The sequence below is a fragment of the Vulpes lagopus genome, chromosome 8 (genome assembly GCF_018345385.1).
Source record: "Vulpes lagopus strain Blue_001 chromosome 8, ASM1834538v1, whole genome shotgun sequence".
Lineage (NCBI taxonomy): Eukaryota > Metazoa > Chordata > Mammalia > Carnivora > Canidae > Vulpes > Vulpes lagopus.
Window position 1 is genome coordinate 121,895,657 of NC_054831.1, and position 21,860 is coordinate 121,917,516.

Consider the following 21,860-nt stretch of genomic DNA (forward strand, 5'->3'; position numbering starts at 1 on the left):
AGACTGCCCCCTATTTATTTTTTAAGGATTTTATTTATTTGAGAGAGAGAGAGAGAGAGAGAAAGAGGTAACTCATGAGTGGGAGGAGGGGCAGAGGAAGAGGGAGAAGCAGACTCATCATGACTGAGCAGGGAGCCTGTCTTGGGGCTCAATCCCAGGACCTGGAGATCATGACCTGAGCCGACTGGGCCACCCAGGTGCTCTGTTGTCCCCATTTTAGAGAATACATAGGTGAGGCTCAGAGAGCTAGAAAATGGTGGAGCTTGGATTCAATTTCAGGTCAGGCTGACCCAAAGCCACTGACTTCTGCACAGCACCTGCTGCCTCTCAGCACTCAATGGCCACAGTCACGATTTAAATAGTCATTGGTTGTCAGACCACATGTCCCAATTTGAGCCTGGAGGTCACTGACTCAGCCAGCACTGAGGCTCTTTCAGCACCACACACTTGGTGGTCTCTGCCCTTCTAAAGTCTTAGGCTGCTCCCCTCCCACTCCCATCTTGGCTTCCTTCCTTTCCAGAGAGGGAAAAGGAATAGGAATTACAGCCAAGGCAGCCCTTCTGGGAAAAACAATCCTGCAATGAAAAGAGCCCTGTTCTGAGAGCAGAGAGACCTGGATTTAAGTCTTGGCATGGAGGCTGCCCTGCTGAGGGCCCTCAATGTGTCACTGCCTCTCTGTGTCCTTGTTTGGGATTCTGTCTGGGTTGCTGACCCACCTGTCATCCCCTACTCACGTCCTGATTCTTAGGACCCTGGAAACAGCTGCGGCCTATGGTGACCAAAGAAATGGGGACTGGCCTGGCCCCTGCAACGCTAAAGGGTTGGTGTTGGAAAGTCTTTCTCAGGGGACACCAAGCCTGGGGGGTGGGGGGTGGGGAGAGGTACAGAAATGGAAGACAAAAGATACAGGCTTGACTCCTAGGGTTGTTTCAAATTCCCTGGGTGACTTAGGTTAAGTCGTGGAGTTTTCAATTTTCTCTCCTGCAATAGGAGGGAAGTTTCCGCCTTACAGAGTAGCTGTAGAGAACTAAATGAGAGATTATCGCTAACTTGTGAATTTGTCGCATTGATATCCAGCCGCAGCCTTTTAGAATTAAAAAAAAAAAAACAAAAAAAAAAACAAAACCAAAAACCGCACATGCACCCAACTCAGGCACGTGGCCTCAACAAATATGCCAGGACAAGAGGCAGACATGACTGCTCCTATTTTGCGGAAGGACAAACTGAGACCCAGGTAAGTCCAGGAAGTTGTTTGAGGTCGCAGAATGAGGTGGCGCCCGAACCAGGGTCCTGCTCACCTCACGCTGGCCTTTCAGAACCAGCTCCTAGTCCCAAACCCCGGACCTCGCCCCGGAAGAACCGTTTAGCGGCGGGCAGGAGCCTCTGACTCACGCTCCCCACCCTCCTTTCAGTCGGGCCTGAGACCCGGGGAGAAGGGACAAAACTACCTGCAACTTGAGGGGTGTCCACAGAAAGTTCAGAGGTTTGGCCCCATTTTTTACGCCAAAAATCCTGGTTCTTTGAACTCTTCCGAGAAGAACCCATCTTTCAATACGCTTTGTACGAGTTTTCCCACTTCCTTCGCTGGGATTTTCCTATCCTGAATTTAGGAGTTGATCCCGCTTCATCTCCACCCCCACTTCACTTGGTTTGCGCCCCCGCTGTTTACTCCGATTGCGGAAGTAGCTCGGGTGGAGCTCCCCAGGCGCTGCCCGGGAGTACGTCTTTTGCGTAGCTATTTAACTGGCACTCGACTCAGGCCAATGGAATGCCCGAAAGCCCCAGGAGGGTGGGGCAGGGAGCCAATCAGGGCCTTTGGCGGGGTGTGGCTGCGTCCCAGGGCGGGGAATCGCGTAATGGCGGACGCAGGCCGGGTGAGCGCGGCTGGGGGCGTAGCGCGCTGAGGGGGGTCTGGCTGTGTGGCGTCCCGGGAGGCGGCCCGCGGGAACAGACCCCGTGCGGAGAAGGGCGGCTGGTCGGCCCCTCTATCTCTGAGGGCGGCCGCGCGCGACCAGGTGAGCAACAAGTCCCCGCGGGCGGGCCCCGCCGTGAGGCGCCGGGCCCGGCCGCGCCGCCACCGCCTACCCCCTGCCCGGAGCCTCGCGGGGGTCCCCGGGGAGTCGGTGGCGCGCCTCCCGCCGCTGACGGGCAGTGGCCGGGCGAGCGGTCAGCGCGGGGTGGCCTCTTACTGTACACTCCCCTCCGCAGGGGTGAGGTGTCCTGGAGATCCCCTCGGAGACTTGGAGGGGGCCCGCAAATCTGCTAGGCTTGGAAAGTGCCCCCAACCTGACCTGGCGCTGCCACTAACTCGCTGTGTGACCTTGGGCAAGTCACTTCCCTCTCTGGGCCTCAGTTTCCCTATTTGTAGAACGAAGGCTTTGCAGGCAGTTGTACATGAGTTGGATCTCTGATGTTCTCGGAGATCTCGGGCAAGTTCTTCCCCAGTTTCCATCTCTGGGCCATGAAGGAATTGAAGTGCTCTTTGAGACCTCTGGCCTGCTAGGTCAGGAGGAGTGGTGGAGAGGACTGTGTGTACGTGTGTGCCCGTATATATGTGTATTGGATGGTTCTGCAGGGTCAGGAGGAGAGTTGGCCAGAGGGGCTCTTCCGTGAAAGCTCTGGATGGACCCCAGACTGTGATGAGGTGGACTCCCGATTGTCTTGATATTCTAGGATCCTAGACCCTCTGAGATGGCAAAGTTTTATACACTAGTGCATCAGAAGAGAGGATAGCATCCTTGGGGCTTCTTGGGGCAATGATTGAAATTTAGGCCCAAAAGAATTCTCGGTGGGTTAGGAATAGGAGGGGGAGCGTTTATGCTGCTCCTACTATGTGCCAGTGCTTATTTGGGCTTATGTTCTTACTGAATTTTTACAGTGGCTGTTGAGAACTTACACATAAGGAAACTGAGTTTCAGGGGAGTTAAGTAACTTGTCCAGGGTCACATGGTGAGGTACAGAGCTTACCAACCATAAGGTGGTTTCCTTTGAGAATCACCAGACAAGGGGGAAGTCATTGTCCACTTAAAAGAAGTTTGCTTTGTCACAACTAGGGGGAGGGGTCTGGTCCCAGACACTTGAATTGACTTATGGCATGGAGACAGGCTGGACCTTGATCTCCGGATTGCTAATTATAAGTGTATTCCCTTTCTTCAGTTTGTAAGTTAGAAAGGACCATTTCTAAATTGTAGAAGTTACTGTGAAGTGTAAAAGGTCAAAACCTCAAAGAACTCATTTTGGATGCTGTCCCAAGTGACCTGTAGAAGTTCACCAACTGTTGGTGTTTAGACTTGACTCTTGGTTCAGAGTGGTGCCAGCCCAGTAGCTTTTCCTCCTCCCTAAGAAGGCTAAATTTTCTTGTGATGAGAGAAATTTTCCATTTGTTCAAATTTCTTCCGATTCTTGGAACGAAAGTTTCAGTACCCTGCCTCTGATGAAGAATAATATTCCTTCCTTTCTTTGTGTTCCTTGTTATCTGACTTCTAGATGAGTGAAGATTTTGGACCTGGAGTCAAAGACTAGTAGCTGGATACTATAAATTGTAGCCCTTAATTTTTTCAAGCCTCAGCTTTTGGTTAATCAAAATGGTAGGACGGGCAGAGTGTATTGTTCTCATGTGTCAATGATAGGGGAAGAAAATTGGAAGAGGAAGTTGCTGAGAAAGAGGGCGTTTCTTAGCAGTGGAGCCAATATGTATTTCTTTGTTTGAAATTCTAAAACCAGAAAAGCAGCAACTGAAGGAGGAAGGAAGGAAAGAACTTTGAAACTCTTCTTGCAGTTCAAATATCTTAGGAGCAATCCCTGTTGCTGTCCGTGTCTGAGGCCCCGCTTTCACAGGAAAAGTCAATTGTAATTTGTTCAAAATTGGGGAATTGTATTCTAGAATGCAATAATTTTAGGTATGAAACCCTCTGAGATAAATTTCTTAAAAATCAGAACATTTTACTGAGTTTGTTGTTTACCAGTGGATGATTCTTCTTTTTTTTTTTTTTAAGATTTATTTATTTATTCATGAGAGAGACAGAGAAAGAGAGAGAGAGACTCAGAGACACAGGCAGAGAGAGAAGCAGGCTCCAGGCAGGAAGCCCGAAGTGGGACTCGATCCTGCGACTCTGGGATCACGCCCTGAGCTGAAGGCCTACGCTCAACCTCTGAGCTACCCAGGCGTCCCTTGATTCTTTTCCTCAGTAACCAATTGCAGTCTTTTGGTCTGTCTTAACTATGATTTAAATTAGTGAATTTCAACCTAAGAAGAATTGATTTAGATACTGGATGATGCAAATATCACCGTCACTTGAAAAAACGTAATGGTATGTTTGAGTTTTGACATTTGTTAAAAATCTTTTTGATGCTTCATTTTACAGGATTGTGTATGTGAATAGTTGTTAAGGCATTGAATTTATTGTATGTGAAGATCTATTTTCATTCACTTTATTAGTTGTAAGACTAATAAGACTTAGTATAAGCCTGTTTAAGACTTAATCTTAGTTAGCATACCATATCAAAATACCTTGGGGCCAAAAAAAACCCAAAAAACAAAACAGTTCTTGGGACTAGATATTTTTTTGCATATAGAATTTTTGGGATTTTATTTTGTTATTTTTTAAATTTTTAAAAAAATTTTTTGGGATTTTAGAAAAGGAATATAGTACATGTACTTTATGTTATATAACATCCCACAGAGGTCAGGGTCAGCACCTTGTAATCAGACACATTCCCATGTGTAGTAAAATGTCAGAATGTTCACACCAACTGGTATAAATAATTACTATCATATCATTTCTTGTCAGGTTTTGCTACCAAATAAATATTTAAAAACTTGTTTTTATAGCCTTTTAGATTTTGGAATTGAAGGGATTGTGGATAAATGGATAAAACCTACATGGATAAATAAGTGTGGATAAAACTTATGTGATGACAAGGACAATTACAAGGGAAAATATTGTAAACCAAACTAATTTCAAAGGCATGAGTCCTAAAAACAGTAGTACATAGAAGACACTTTTTGTGTCTTCTTTCATGTAATTATCATATTCTAATTAATATATACCAATGTACATTTTTCCTTAAATACCAAAATTTCCTTTTAATATCCTCATTGTTCCCTGTTACAGATCTTTGAGTGACACTCTACCCCTCTTTTAAATTTTGTTTTTATTTTTTCCTATACCTCTTTTTATTTCAAAGATTTTTTTTTTTTTTTTTTTTGAGATTTATTTATTCATGAGAGAGAGAGAGGCAGAGACATAGGCAGAGGGAGAAGCAGGCTCCATGCAGGGAGCCCGAGGGGACTCCAGGATTCCAGGATTACGCCATGGAGCTGAAGGCATGTGCTTAACCGCTGAGCCACCCAGCCGTCCCTATTTCCAATCTTTTATTTATTTGAGACAGAGAAAGCCAAAGACAGAGGATGGGTGGAGGAGGAGGGACAGACTCCCTGCTGAGCAGGAGCCTGACTCAGTTTGGGTCCCAGGACCCTGGGATCTGGGATTATTATCTGAGCCAAAGGCAGATTTTTTAACTGACTGAGCCACCCAGGTGCCCCTGTTTTCTCCTTTGTTAAAACATTTATCAGATTGTCAAATCTGATGTTAGACGAATTACAAAACTCTTCTCCCTGCTTGACCATGAGCTTCTTAAGAGCAGGACTGGGTTGTTCATTTTTGCTGTGACTGGTGCTCAACATTCAATAAAGGCTTATAGATGCTGATACTGCTTAAATCATGGCCTCTGTCTTCTTCATTCTTGTAGGTTTTGCTTTTCTTCTAATTCATGGTCTTTTCAGTTCAAATCAGCAAATATTTATTGTCTTCTGAGAGGTAGGTCTTTGTTAGGCCTTGGGGTAGGGTTTCTCAACCTTGACACTATTGACATTTTGGGTGGGATAATCTGTCATTGTGGAGGGCTGTCTTGTGTATTGTGGGATGTTTAGCAGCATCCCTGGTCTTTACTCACTACCCATTAGTACCCTCTTCTCACTAGTTCTGACAGCCAAAAATGTCTCTAGGTATTGTGAAATGTCTCCCAAGGGGCACAATTGTCCCCTGTATATAGAACTACTATATCAAGGGTAGAGGTGGTGGGATCATAGAGGGAAGTAAATATAGACATTCTTAGGTATACAGTCTCCTTTTATTCCTTCTTTCTAGTTATACAATCTCTTGTTTATGACTTTCAGATAAGAAAGAAAAACTAGGGAAACCAGGAGGTGACCAGCCTTAAAATAGCCCCATTATTTTCTTTTTCTGTTCAAATTTTATTTTATTTGGTTTAAATATATTATAGCAGTACAGATAGATAGCTGAATTATTTGTGCAGATCTATGTAAATTTAGTTTCTACCACTGATTAATGGTGTAAAGAACTACTAGACTACTACTACCTTGCATAAAAGATTTTCTTGGAAGAGCTCATAGATGAAAAGAACACCTAAAGAAAAGTCAGCATTGGTTTTGTAGAAAACTTGCCATGACTTGTCAGGATTCTTCTTTGATAATTTTTGAGTTTTATGGCTAAGTTACATCTTTTGATGTTCCTGTATAGATACTTTATAACTCTAAAAAAATTATGTTTAGCTAATGGGCATGTTTTTCTAAGCTCAGTATGTTTTATGATGGGTAGATTGGTCAAGGCAATGGTTCTTGGTCCCTTGGGGCATTCATAAAGTGATTAAAAGTTAGTAGTAACATTTGGGGACTTCACTCGCCTTTGACCAATCCTCCACAATATAACATTATAATCATTCATGTTTTAGTCACCACTGAAGTGATGTTGAATGAATTTTTTCCTGTTCCATTTGAAGTTATGAATGGTACTCTGGAGAATTCAAATGTATAGTTATGAATGGTATCTCAGAATAGTTACCATTTATGCAAATGAAACACACTTCTTAACTTAGAAACCAAACAGAATTGAATTAGAAAAGAGAAGAATAGAAACAAGAATTGTTGAATGCTTGCAGAGGAAATAATGTTCAGATATAGAAATATCAGAAAAATTTGCTCTTCATGATTTCTACACACTAATAAAGAAAAATAGTTTGAGATTGATGGGAAAGGCTATTAAACTTTGCCTATAATATTTTTCAAGCTGTTTTTCTTTTCTGGTGAAATATGGGAGTCTGAGGCATACTCTCTTAGTTGTAAGATTAATTCCAGTTGAACAGAAGTAAGTTTCTTATTTTTAGACTGTAGAAGCCCTTTTAAAAAGAAGCAGTGGTTCAGCTTAGTTCCAATTTCAATGACTATGTGTATATATGCACACATACATATATACACACACGTGGAGGCATATATACACACAAATATATGATGTGGCTTATGGTGATATTTAAACTTTGTGATATTTAAACTTTGTAATTGACATAGTAAAATAATAAAAACAATTCTTTTACTCTCAAGTATTCAAAAGTGAGCCTTTTTTCCCCCTGATTATGCCATTGTTGTAGCAAGTACTAACAAGCAATCTAAAAAGCTTTCTCTTAAAAAAAAAAAATAAAAAGCTTTCTCTCTCTTTTTTTAAAAAAGACTTTATTGGGTGGCCCAGGTGGCTCAGCGGTTAGCGCCGCCTTTGACCCAGGGCGTAGTCCTGGAGACCCAGGGTTGAGTCCCACCTCGGGCTACCTGCATGGAGCCTGCTTCTCCCTCTGCCTGTGTCTCTGCCTCTCTCTCTCTCTCTCTCTCATGAATAAATAAATAAAATCTTAAAAAAATAAAAAGGACTTTATTTATTCATGAGACACACAGAGAGAGGCAGAGACATAGGCAGAGGGAGAAGCAGGCTCCATGCAGAGAGCCCAATGTGGGACTCAGTCCTGGAACTCCAGGATCACACCCTGAGCGAAAGGCAGACGCTCAACCACTGAGCCACCCAGACGTCCCTGAAAGCTTTCTCTTAAATCATATCTTGAGAAATTGTTGTTTAACTGTGTAGAAGGAGGTCTTAGGTCATGCCCATTGATGTTCCTTTCCGTTCACAATTGAGAACTCTAATTTCCCTTTGTAGAATATTGATAGTCTTTAAAGAATAGTATTCCTGGGGATCCTTGGGTGGCTCAGCGGTTTAAAGCCTGCATTTGGCCCGGGGCGTGATCTTCTTTTGTCATAACAGGGCTATTGCAATACTGTTGACTATATTCCCAATGTTGTACCTTTCATCTCTGTGACTTATTCATTCCATAACTACAGGCCTTTACCTCTCACTCCCCTTCAACCATTTTGCCCATCCTTTCAGCCTCTGACTTTTATTTATTTTATTTTATTTTATTTTATTTATTTATTCATGAGAGACAGAGAGAGAGGCAGAGACACAGACAGAGGAGAAGGAAGCCCAATATGATCCTCATCTGCGATCCCCATCCGCGAGTCAGGTATCACACCCTGAGCCGAAGACAGACGCTCAACCGCTGAGCTACCCAGGTGTTTTTTTTGTTTTGTTTTGTTTTAAAGACTTTATTTATTTATTCATGAGAGTCACAGAGAGGGAGAGGCAGAGACACAGGCCGAGGGAGAAGCAGCTCCCTACAGGGAGCCCGACATGGGACTCTATTCTGGGTCCCCAGGATCACTCCCTGGGCTGAAGGCGGCACTAAATTGCTGAGCTATCCAGGCGTCCCCTTATTTTTAATTTTTTAAAAAAGATTTTATTTGGGGCACCTGGGTGCCTTAGTGGTTGAGTGTCTGCCTTCAGACTCAGGTCATGATCCTGAGGTCCTGGGATCTAGTCCCACATGGGGCTCCTTGTAGGGAGTCTGCTTCTCTCTCTGCCTGTGTTTCTTTCTCTCTTTCTGGGTCTCTCATGAATAAATAAATAAATAAGATCTTTAAAAATTTTTTTTTTAGATTTTATTTATTTTAGAGAGTATGGGGAGGAGCAGAGGGAGAGGGATAAGTGGACTCTGCACTGAGCGTAGAACCCAAGGAGGAGCTTGATCACAGGATGCTGAGATCATGACCTGGGTTGGAGTCCAGAGTCAGACTGGCTGGGATTCCTGGGTGGCTCAGCCGTTTAGGGCCTGCCTTCAGCCCAGGACATGATCTTGGAGACCCAGATCAAGTCCTACATCAGGCTCCCTGCATGGAGCCTGCTTCTCCTTCTGCCTATGTCTCTGCCTCCCTCTCTGTCTCTCATGAATCAATCAATCAGTCTTAAAAAAAAAAAAAAGAGAGAGGGACTGGTAACCGACTAAGCCACCCAGGGGTCCCTACCCTTTATTTATTTGTTTATTTGCTTATTTATTTATTTAAATATTTCATTTATTAGAGACACAGAGAGTGACAGAGAGGCGGAGACAGGCAGAGGGAGAAGCAGGCTCCATGCAGGGAGCCCTATTGGATCCTGGGTCTCCAGAATCATGCCCTGGGCTGAAGGTGGCGCTAAACTGATGAGCCACCCAGGCTGCCTTATTTTATTTTATTTTATTTTATTTTATTTTATTTTATTTTATTTTATTTTATTTTATTTTATTTATTTTATTATTTTATATTTTATTTTATTTTATTATATTTTATTATTTTATTTTATTTTATTTATTTATTTTTTAATTTAATTTAATTTAAAATTTTTTTTAAAGATTTATTTATTTATTTATTTATTTATTTATTTATGATAGAGAGAGAAAGAGAGAGAGAGAGAGGCAGAGACACAGGAGGAGGGAGAAGCAGGCTCCATGCCAGGAGCCCGATGTGGGACTCGATCCCAGGACTCCAGGATCGCGCCCTGGGCCAAAGGCCGGCGCTAAACCGCTGAGCCACCCAGGGATCCCCTAATTTAAATTTTTTTATTATTTTATTTTATTTATTTTATTATTTTACTTTCCTATCTATTATTTTTACCTCCTTCATTTTTTTAATGAGATTTCTTTCTTTTTGTCTTTCTTCTTTCTTTGTTTGAATTTAATGAGATTTTTTTCTATTTTTCTTTTAATTTTTATTTATTTATGATAGTCACACAGAGAGAGAGAGAGAGAGGCAGAGACATAGGCAGAGGGAGAAGCAGGCTCCATGCACCAGGAGCCTGACGTGGGATTCGATCCCGGGTCTCCAGGATCGTGCCCTGGGCCAAAGGCAGGCGCCAAAGTGCTGCGCCACCCAGGGATCCCTTAATGAGATTTTTTAATGGTACAGTTTGCATACTGTGAAATGGACAGAAAGAAATATATAATTAGGTGAATTTTGACAAATGTAAACACATGTGTAGCCAGCACTCCAGTCAGGATATAGAACATTTTTATAACCTTCCAGTCTTCCCTCACACACCCTTCCACCCTTCCAATTAGTCCCTACTATCTTAGAGGCAACCACTGTTCTGATTTCTGTCCTTACAAATTAATTTTGCCTGTTCTTGACTCACACCATATGTACTTCTTTGTGCCTGAATTCTCCTGTTCAATATAAAATTTTTGAGATTCATCCAAATTCATGGGATATCATTATGAACCCAGGTCTTTTTTTTTTTTCTTTTAAATATTTTATTTAGGGATCCCTGGGTGGCGCAGCGGTTTGGCGCCTGCCTTTAGCCCAGGACACGATCCTGGAGACCCAGGATCGAATCCCACGTCGGGCTCCCGGTGCATGGGGCCTGCTTCTCCCTCTGCCTGTGTCTCTGCCTCTCTCTCTATCTCTCTGTGACTATCATAAATAAATAAAAATTAAAAAAAAAAAGAATTAAAATAAATATTTTATTTATTTATTCATGAGAGACACACAGAGAGGCAGAGACACAGGCAGAGGGAGAAGCAGGCTCCATGCAGGGAGCCCGACATGGGACTGGATCCTGGGTCTTGAGGATCACGCCCTGGGCTGAAGGCGGCGCTAAACTGTTGGGCTACCAGGGCTGCCCAGTTAGCATGTTTTAAAAAAAGATTTATTCATTTATTTTACAGAGAGAGAGACACAGTGTGCATGCACTTGCACAGCAGAGGGTGGGTAGGAGGGAAGGGAGAGAGAAACAGACTCTCTCTCCTACTGAGTGATCCCAAGAACCTGCTATCCTGACCTGAGCAGAAACCAAGAATTCAAGAGTTGGATGTTTAACTGACGAACCCACCCAGATGCCCCACTACCTTTTAGCATTTTGACATATTTTCCTCTTTCTCTGCATTTTGCTTACCACAGCTGAGACCATAGTTTAGGGATTTTTATTAATTTTTTTATTTTTTTAAGATTTTATTTATTTATTCATGAGAGACACACAGAGAGGCAGAGACACAGGCAGAAGGAGAAATAGGCTCCTTGCAGGGAGCAGGATGCCAGACTGTATGTGGGACTCAATCCCTGGCCCGGGAGGATCCCTGGGGGGCTCAGTGGGTTTAGCGCCTGCCTTTGGCCGGGGCATGCTTCTGGATCCCCGCCATGTACTCTTTGGTCATTCACCTCATTCTTGAATATCCAGCACCCAACATTTCTTGCATAGTGTGAGACAGTATAGTTCTGTGGTTATGAGTGTAGATTTGGAGTCAATCCATCTGAATTCAAATGTAGGCTTCTTCACTACTAGTTCTTTTTTTTCTTTTTTTAAAGATTTTATTTATTTATTCATGAGAGACAGAGAGGCAGAGAGAGAGGCAGAGACACAGGCAGAGGGAGAAGCAAGCTCCATGCAGGGAGTCTGACGTGGGACTCGATCCCGGGTCTCCAGGACCACGCCCTGGGCTGAAGGCAGTGCTAAACTATTGAGCCACCAGGGCTACCCTCACTACTAGTTTTGTATGTAATTTTGGGCAATGATTCAGCCTCAGTTCTCTTATTTGTAAAACGGAGACCTATGTAATTTTTCTGTAAAATACAGAGCATATCTCCAAGGGTATTAGAAGAATTAAATGACATCATTATTTAATCCATTGCTCAGTAAATGTTGACAGTTGTTGTTAAACATTAGGAAATGACATATATGGTTGGATACATTACCTGTCTAGTCCTGAATTCTGCTTTTGGGAAAGGGATTAAGATTTCAGTTTCAAAATTTAAGACTACATTGCCCATAGTTCATAATTTCTCTTTGGAATTTCTCATGGAAATGTAACCTATGCTTTTTACCTAGACTATGTAAATTACTTTTTCTTAAATTTTGTACACCTCATCTGAGTAATGAGTTTTACCACTTTACATGCTGGATTGGGTAGTAAGCTATTACTTTTTATTGGTCCTAATAAAAGCAGTAGCTGCTGAGTAGTAAGTGTATACTATGTGCCAGGCAGTGTGCACATTCCTTCTCATAGCAGTCCTTCAAATTAGTTATTTACAGATAGGAAAAGTGAGGCTGAAAGAAATTGAGTAACATGCCCTTGGTCACAGAGTTAATCATGCTGCTACTAGAATTCAAAGCCTTCCTCCCTCCCTTCCTTATTTCCTTTTCTCACTCCACCCCTTTTCCCCCCCACATAAAACTCCTATCTGAGGGGCTCCCTGGGTGGCTCAGCGGTTTAGTGCCTACCTTTGGCCCAGGGTGTGATCCTGGAGTTCCAGGATCAAGTCCCACATGGGGCTACCTGCATGGAGCCTGCTTCTCCCTCCCTCTGCCTATGTCTCTGACTCTCTCTCTCTGTTTCTCATGAATTAAAAAAAAAACAAAAAAAAACAAAAAAAAAAAAAACAACTCCTATCTGATCCTAAAATCTGGCTTAAAAAATAATTTAATATACTTTATTCTTTAGACTTCTCACTGCTTTATAATGTCTAAGATTTGTTGCAAAATCTTTTTACCATTTCACACCCTCTTTGTTTTATATTAAAGTCATATATGTGAGTGTGTGTGTGTGTGTATATATATATATATTAGTGTATGTTTGTGTGTGTGTATATATATTATATATATATATATATATAATTTTTTAAAAAATCTGTAAACATACAGAAGTATAGAAGCTCCTCTGGTCTTTTTGGATACCTTTATAGGCCTGCTCTATTTTATCTTTTTGTGCAATGTTGACCACAACTGCACATTCTCTTCTAGGTACAGATACACTTTGGTTTGTACAAGGGCAGGATAATGTGTTCTGTGTTTCCAGAGCTTTCATAATAACAGCCAGCATTTTGTTGCGTTTTGTAGCTGTATTCGGGATAAGCCTAGGGACTCTGAAACCCTTTTCTTATAGTGTAACAGGTAGCTTTAGAGCTCATCATCTGATAATTATAGTTTAGACTATTTTTCCATTACTGCATTACCTTATTTTTGTCTACATGGAAGCTATTTTCCACATTTTTCAACACACAACTTTGTATTCTCCTAGTTCTAGCTACTTCTGTAGAGTCATCTGCCAACAGAGAAGATTTCACTAGATAGTTTTTTTCTGGATGATTTCTAAAAATGTTACTTGGGTTAGGTTTCAACATCATTCCCTGGGGGGATCCCTTTGTTTATACATCTTTATCTAAGAGGGGACTATATCAGAACTCTCATTCCTGTTTCTTTTTTTTTTTTTTTAATTTTTTTTTTTATTTATTATTTATGATGGTCACACACACACACAGAGAGAGAGAGAGAGGCAGAGACATAGGCAGAGGGAGAAGCAGGCTCCATGCACCGGGAGCCTGATGTGGGATTCGATCCCGGGTCTCCAGGATCGCGCCCTGAGCCAAAGGCAGGCGCCAAATCGCTGCGCCACCCAGGGATCCCCTCATTCCTGTTTCTAAATGAATTCTCAGGGTGGGGGGAGGAATTTGTTTTTTGTCATTGTTGTTTTTAATTTCATTAGGTAATCTCTATGCAAGATCTGGGGCTTGAACACACAACCTTAAGATAAAGAATTGCATGCTCGGGATCCCTGGGTGGCGCAGCGGTTTGACGCCTGCCTTTGGCCCAGGGCGCGATCCTGGAGACCCTGGATCGAATCCCACGTCGGGCTCCCGGTGCATGGAGCCTGCTTCTCCCTCTGCCTATGTCTCTGCCTCTCTCTCTCTCCGTGACTATCATAAATAAATAAAAATTAAAAAAAAAAAAAAAGAATTGCATGCTCTACTGTCTGAGCCAGCTGCTAGAGCGTGGTACTATTGTTTTGTTTTGTTTTTGTCTTGGATATTCTATTCTTGATCTTGGGGTCTTGAGTTTGAGCTTCATGTTTAGGAGTGGAGTTTACTTAAAAAAAAAAAAAAAGGTAAGGGCACCTGGGTGGCTCAGTTGGTTAAGTGTCTGCCTTTGGATCAGATCATAATCTCAGGGTCTTGGGATCAAGCCCTCCATTTGGCTTCCTGCCCAGCAGGGAGTCTGCTTCTCCTTCTACCCCTCCCTCTTTACATGTGCAGTCTCTTTCTCTCTCTCTCTCTCTCTAATAAATAAATAAAATCTTAAAAAAAATTTTTTTTTAAAGATAAAAAATAAAATTATTGGAGCTCCTGGCTGGCTCAGTTGGTAGAGCATGTGACTCTTGATCCTGGGGCCATGAGTTCAAGCCTCAGGTTGGACACAGAGATTACTTAAAAGTAAAATAAATCTTTAAAAAAAATAATTATTGTCTGGCTTATAGAACCCTAGCAGTTTAAATACTTGAATTAATAGTGCTTTTATTTTTATAATACCTTTATTGAAATATTATCTTAAGGGACACCTGGCTGGCTCAAGTCAGTAGAGCATGTGACTTAATCCGGGTGGTGAATTCAAGCCTCACATTGGGTGTGGAACCTACTTAAAACTTAAAAAAAATATATATATATTGTTGACATAAAATAAACCACATCTATTTTTTTTATTTTTTATTTTTAAAAAATATTTTATTTATTTATTCATGAGAGACACACAGAGAGAGAGAGAGAGGCAGAGACACAGGCAGAGGGAGAAGCAGGCTTCACACAGGGAGCCTGATGTGGGACTCGATCCAGGGACTCCAGGATCACATCCTGGGCCAAAGGCAGGCACTAAACCGCTGTGCCACCCAGGGATCCCAGACCACATCTATTTAAAATGTAAAATTTAGTAGATTTTGACTTATGTATGTACCAGTGAAACCACCACCATAGTTAAGAAAATTTACATAGCGGGATGCCTGGGTGGCTCAGTCCCAGGGCCCTGGAATCGAGCCCTGTGTCAGGCTCTTTGCTCAGGAGGGAGTCTGCTTCTCCCCCTCTCTCTGTCCCGCTCCCCCTACTGGTATTCTTAGTTGCTTGCTCTGCTTTGTCTCTCTCTTTGTTTAATAAAGAAATGAATCTTAAGAAAAAGAGAACCATAATGAACATATCCATCACCTCTAAATGTTTCCTCTTGCACCTTTGTAGTCACTATCTCCTGCCCCACTGCCTTTCTCCCCCGCCCCCCCAACTGGATACTCACATGCAAAAGAATAAAGTTAGAACCCTACCTAACCCTAAGCCTACCTCAACCTACCTTTATGTTAATACATTAAAAAAATAACTCAAAATGGATTAAAGGCCTAAATATAAGATCTAAATATGTAAAAATCTTAAAAGAAAACACAGGTGTAAATCTTTATAATCTTAGATTAGGCAGTAGTTTCTTTCATATGACACCTAAAAGCACAAACCAAGAAAAAATAGGTAAATTGTACTTCATCAAAATTAATAACTCTTGTACTTTACAAGGCATGATGAGAGCACCTGGGTGGCTCAGTTGGTTAAATGTTCAACTCTTGATTTCAGCTCAGGTCGTGATCTCAGGTTCATGAATTCGAACCTAGCATTGGGCTACTTAAAAAAAAAAGGAGATTTTACTAACAGACTTACTTATTTTAGAGAGAGGAAGTAAGTGCAAGGTGGGGAGAGGGAGAGAGAATTATAAGCAGGTTCCATGATCAGAGTATAGCCTGATGCAAGGCTCCATCCCAGGACCCCAAGATCGTGACCTGAGCTGATATCAAGAGTCACACGCTCAACTAACTGAGCCACATAGGCACCCCAGTATTTTATTCTTTTTGATGCTATTGTAAATGAAATTGTTTTCTTAATTTCCTTTTTGGATTGCTTATTGCTAATGCATAGAAATACAGTTGAAAAAAAAAATAAATACAGTTGATTTTGTATATTGATCTCATATTCTGCTAACCTTGGTTCTAGAGGGTTTGGGGGGGTTTGAGGGTTCCATAGCATTTTTTATTTTTTATTTTTTTATTTTTATTTTTATTTTTTTAAATTTTTATTTATTTATGATAGTCACAGAGAGAGAGAGAGAGAGAGAGAGAGAGAGAGGCAGAGACATAGGCAGAGGGAGAAGCAGGCTCCATACACCGGGAGCCCGATGTGGGATTCGATCCAGGGTCTCCAGGATCACGCCCTGGGCCAAAGGCAGGCACCAAACTGCTGCGCCACCCAAGGATCCCCATTTTTTATTTTTATTTATTTATATTTTTCTAAGATTTTATTTATTTATTCATGATAGTCACACACACAGAGAGAGAGAGAGAGAGGCAGAGACACAGGCAGAGGGAGAAGCAGGCTCCATGCACCGGGAGCCTGATGTGGGATTCGATCCCGGGTCTCCAGGATCGCGCCAAAGGCAGGCGCTAAACCGCTGCGCCACCCAGGGATCCCTCCATAGCATTTTTTAAAAAAGATTTTATGTTTTAATAATCTCTACACCTAATGTGGGGCTTGAACTCAAAACCCTAAATTCAAGAGTCACATGCTCCCCTGACTGAGCTAGCCAGGTGCCCCTCCTTAGCGTTTTCTATATACAAGATCATGTCATCTCAAATAGTGTTTTATATGCTTCTCTAAGAAAGGTATTTAGCACACCTGGGTAGCATTTTCGTTCAGGACCTTGACTTCCTTATAGGTTAAAATGAGAAGGCGAAGCTTTTCTTCTGCTCGTTCCTTTTTTTTTTTTAAGATTTTATTTATTTGTTCACGAGAGACACACAGAGAGAGGCAGAGATGTAAGTAGAGGGAGAAGCAGGCTCCCTACTGGGAGCCAGATGTGTGACTCGACCCCAGGATCACGGCCTGAGCCAAAGGTAGACGCTCAACCACTGAGCCATACAGGCGTCCCACATTTTCTTATTTTTTAAAAAAGATCTTATTTGTTACTAATGAGAGAATGAGGTAGAGGGAGCACCACAGGGAGAGGGACAAGCAGACTTCACACTGAGCACAGAGCCCAACACCTGGCTCAATTCCACAAGCCTGAGATCACCACTCAAGCTGAAACCAAGAGTTGGATGCTCAACCATCTGAGCCACCCAGGTGCCCCTCAGCACATTTTAGGGCTGGGTTATAGGTCTGCCAACATGCCAAGCTTTGGCTCCCCTAATTTCCCAGTTCATCCAGATGTAAGGCTTTAGTTGCTACTGACTTCCCTGAATTCCCTATCTCTTTTCATGACAAGGCTCTTAGGTCCCTTCATGTCTTTTTCTCCCACTAATCAAGTTCAGTGCCTTTGTTACCTTTGCCGTGACTCTTGTCCCTAATTCTGCTCTCCCTTTCCAGCTCTATTCTCTTCTACTGTGTTTAAGTGTGAGATGTGTGACATCTTCCTAAATATTCTGTAATCTGTAACTCGAGTTGTGTGACTCTCATCACTTACTGACTAAAGTATAAATTCAACCTGTTTAAGATTCTGTGATCTGGCCCTACCTGTCTTTCCAGCCTTGCTTCCCACTACTTTTGCAATAATGTACTCATCTTCATTCCCCAGAGATGTCTCATTATTTTCTGCTTATGTGCTTCTTCTCACATTGTTTGTCTGCCTCAGATATAATACTCCTTGTTTCTGTATATCCAAATCTTGCTTATTTTTAATGTCCAGTTATATTTCTCTGTGATGCTTCTGTGATTTATGTAACCAGAGGTAAACCATAACTTCATCACTTTTTATTTTGTTTTATATTTGTAGACTTTTCTCATTTCTCCTATAAGACTGAACTCCTTAAATAGAAGCTATTTCTTGTATCTCTGAACATCTACAATGCTGGGGCCTTTGCACTTAGTAGTAACTCAATAAATACGTGTTAAGTGAGGTAACATTGAAGATAATGTTCCTAGAGGCAGAAACCTAAATTTAATGGCCTCTTGAGCTGCTAGCCAACCTTGTGATTTATTTTCATAGATTTCGTAGGTTGAAAACTTATTTTAAATTTTTTTTGAGTTTTTTTTAAGACTTACCTATTTATTTTTATTTTTTTAAATAACTTTTTATTTTTTAATTTTTTAATTTTTTTAAATTTTTATTTATTTATGATAGTCACACACACACAGAGAGAGAGAGAGAGAGAGAGAGAGAGGCAGAGACATAGGCAGAGGGAGAAGCAGGCTCCATGCACCGGGAGCCCGACGTGGGATTCGATCCCGGGTCTCCAGGATCAGGCCCTGGCAGGTGTTAAACCACTGAGCCACCCAGGGATCCCCAAGACTTATCTATTTATTTTAAGAGAGAGAATACTATAAGGGAGAGAGGAGGAGGGAGGGAAGTCCTCAAGCAGACTCCCTAGTGAATATGGAGCCTGCTGCAGGGGCTTGATCCCAGGATCCTGAGATCATGACCAGAGCTGAAATCAAGAGTTGGGTGCTTAACCGACTGAGCCACCTAGGCACCCTTGTAGACTGAAAAACTTGTATATAAACTTTTCTCTCAGGGATGCTTGGGTGGCTCGGTGGTTGAGCGGTGGTTGAGCGTCTGCCTTTTTGGTTCAGGTCATGATTCTGGGGTCTTGGGGTCAAGTCCTGCATCAGGCTCCCCACAGGGAACTTGCTTCTCCCTCTGCTTATGTCTCTGCCTCTCTCATAAATAAATAAATACAGTCTTTAAAAAAAAACTTTTCTCTAGTAAATTTTTTGAAAAATTTCAAACATACATAAACAAAAATTTTGAAAAATTTCAAACATGGGGCAGCCCAGGTGGCTCAGCGATTTAGCGCCGCCTTCAGCCCAGGCCCTGATCCTTGGAGACCTGGGATTGAGTCCCATGTCAGGCTCCCTGCATGGAGCCTGCTTCTCCCTCTGCCTCTGTCTCTGCCTCTTACGCTCTCTCTCTCTCTCTGTGTCTTTCATGAATAAATAAATAAAATCTTTAAAAAAGAAAGAAAGAAAGAAAAATTTCAAACATATATAAACATATATGTAAACAAATAAATTTCAAACATATATATCCCGTATGATGTAATGAACCTCTATATGCTTATTGCTCAGCTTCAACAGTGATCAACCCATGGTCAATCCTGTTTCATCTGTACCACTTCCACTGCTTACTCCCTCACCCTCATTGATTCTTTTTGTTTTATTTTATTTATTTATTTGAGAGAGAGAGAACTAATAGTGGGAGATGGGGCAGAGGGAGAGGGAAAAGCAGGCTCCCCACTAAGCAGGGAACCCAGAGGAGAGGTTCGCCTGGGATCACGACCTGAGCTTCATGAAGGCAGATTCTTAACTAACTGAGGCACCCCTCATTGGATTCTTTAAAACAAATCCCAGACATTATGTCCATACATTTCTCTATGTAGCTCTAAGACATAAAGGATAAGTATTCTTTAAAAAAAGGGGGGGGGTAGATCATCAGATATTCTATTATGTTAAAATTTCCACAATTGCTTTCTCTCTCTCTCTCTCTCTCTTTTTTTTTTTTTTTGCTTTCTCTTTCTTTTTTTCTCTCTTCTTCCCTGCCCCCCATTTCTCTTTAAACATTTGGTGTATTCAAAAGTCCGTTTCCAAAAAAGGTCCATATATTGATTTGGTTTAATGACTCTTAAATCTCTTTTAATCTATAGGTCCTCTTGCCTCCTTTTTTCCCCTGTATCTTTTTGTTGTGAAGAAAGCAAGTTCTGTAGTTTTTCCTACTCTGGATTTTGCTAATTGAATTTCTACAATTCATTTATGTTCTTTATCTCTTGTATTCCCTGTAAACTGGTTGTTAGATCTAGAGCATCATTATCTAATAGAGATATTCAGGCCTCAAATTTAAATGTTCTAATAGTCACATTAAAAAGGTAAGAAGAAGAAAAAAAAAGGTAAGAAGAAACAAGTGAAATTTGTTTATTTTTATTTTGTATTTTTTAAAGATTTATTTACTCATTTAAGAGAGAGAACATGCTCATGAGCAGTGGAGAGGGGCAGAGGGAGAAGCAGACTCCCCGCTGAGCATGGAACTCCATGTGGGTCTCAATCCCAGGACCCTGGGATCATGACCACCTGATGAGCAGAAGGCAGATTTTTACCGACTGAGCCACCCAGGTGCCCCAAGTGAAATTCATTTTAATAATATTTTTTATTAACACAGTAGTTGTAAATTATTATCATTTCAAGATGTGATTTTTTTTTTAAGATTGTATTTATTCATGAGAGATACAGAAAGAGACAGGCAGAGACATAGGCAGAGAGAAGCAGGCTCCATGCAGGGAGCCTCTTGTGGGACTCGATCCTGGCACTCCAGGATCATGCCCTGGGCTGAAGGCAGGCGCTCAACCACTGAGCCACCCAGGCGTCCCTCAACATGTAATTAACATAAGGATTATTAATGAGAAATTTTACATTTTTAAATTTTATTTTATTATTTTTTAAAGATTTTATTTATTCATGAGAGACACAGAGGGAGAGGCAGAGACACAGGCAGAGGGAGAAGCAGGCTCCGTGCAAGAAGCCCAACATGGGACTCGATTCCAGGTCTCCAGGATCACACCCTGGGCCTGAAGGCGGCGCTAAACCGCTGATCCACCCAGGCTGTCCTTTACATTTCTTTAAATACTAAATCTTTGTGATTTGGTGTGTGTTTTATAGCTACGGCACATATTAGTTCAGATGAGCCACATTCAGGTACTCAATAACTACATGTGTGTAGTGGCTACCTGTCGGACAGCACAATTCTAGAGGCTTGGCCTGAATCCGGTTTCCTGTTTTGGCAGTAATGCTTCATGAGTGGTGTAGTAGTCTTCCAACAGGAGGTTTTATAATGTTCAGATGTCTCTTTTTATGTTGTAAGTGGTCATGGATGACGATTACTTAGCTCTTTTATTTCATTAGATGTTTGCAAGATGATGATATTTTATATTCTTTATTAACTGGAATACTTCAAAAAAGAAAAACTTTCATTTATCAATTCTTTGGTTACCCTGAGGTTTGATTTGTACAGGAAAGGCAGGATAAATGCTTGATTCTTTCTCTATTTCTTTACACGTTTTCAAAATAATGGGTTGGTTCCCTGACATACTCCAAAGGGGATCAGTGAGTTTTTTTTTTAAAGGATTATTTTGAATTTATGAGTTTTAACATATTTGATACGTTTTAATCCATTGTAGTTACTCTTATTGATGTTCAGTTTGTTCCATCTTGGATCTTTGGGGGCCTTTTCTTTTTTTTTTTTTTTTTTAAAGGATTTATTTATTTATTCATTCAGAGAGAGCGAAGAGAGAGGCAGAGACACAGGCAGAGGGAGAAGCAGGCTCCATGCCGGAAGCCCGATGTGGGACTCGATCCTGGGTCTCCAGGATCACACCCTGGGCTGCAGGCGGCGCTAAACCGCTGTGCTACCGGGGCTGCCCTTTGGGGGCCTTTTCACATTGGCTTCTGATTTCTTTTTTTGTTAGAGAGTGCGAGAGATCGAGCATGTGCTTGCTTGCATGGGCACATGCACACACCTGTGCAAGCTGGGGTGGGGGAAAGGTGTGGGGGGCGGCAGAGGGAGAGGGAATATCAAGCAGGCTCCACACTCAGCACAGAGCCCAACCTCGATCCCACTACCCTGAGATCATGACTTGAGCCAAAATCAAGAGTTGGATGTTAAACCAACTGAGCCACCTAGGTACCCCAGCTCCTGCCACCCAGGTACCCCAGCTCCTGATTTCTTCTGACATAACTGCAGTAGTCTTCGATTAGTGTTTCTTGCTTTCTAGTATAAGATGTTATAGACCTTTCTTGTGCATTTCCTATTCTTTAGCCAAAGAGCTCTGGATCCTTTTAGTGCCCACATTATTGGTTCCTTCATTTGGTAAAT

At 41.8% G+C, this 21,860-nt stretch overlaps 1 protein-coding gene across 2 annotated transcripts in view; it reads left to right on the forward strand.

The window, feature by feature from the left end:
* Positions 1–1,826: 1,826 nt before the first annotated feature.
* WASF2 (WASP family member 2) overlaps positions 1,827–21,860 on the forward strand; it is a 72,754-nt gene continuing 52,720 nt past the window's right edge. Inside the window, exon 1 of one of the 2 annotated variants that reach the window (XM_041765921.1) lies at positions 1,827–2,015. The gene's annotated coding sequence lies outside the window, so the exon portion shown is untranslated. The remainder of the gene's footprint in view (positions 2,016–21,860) is intronic. The other variant, XM_041765922.1, reaches the window with a different exon arrangement.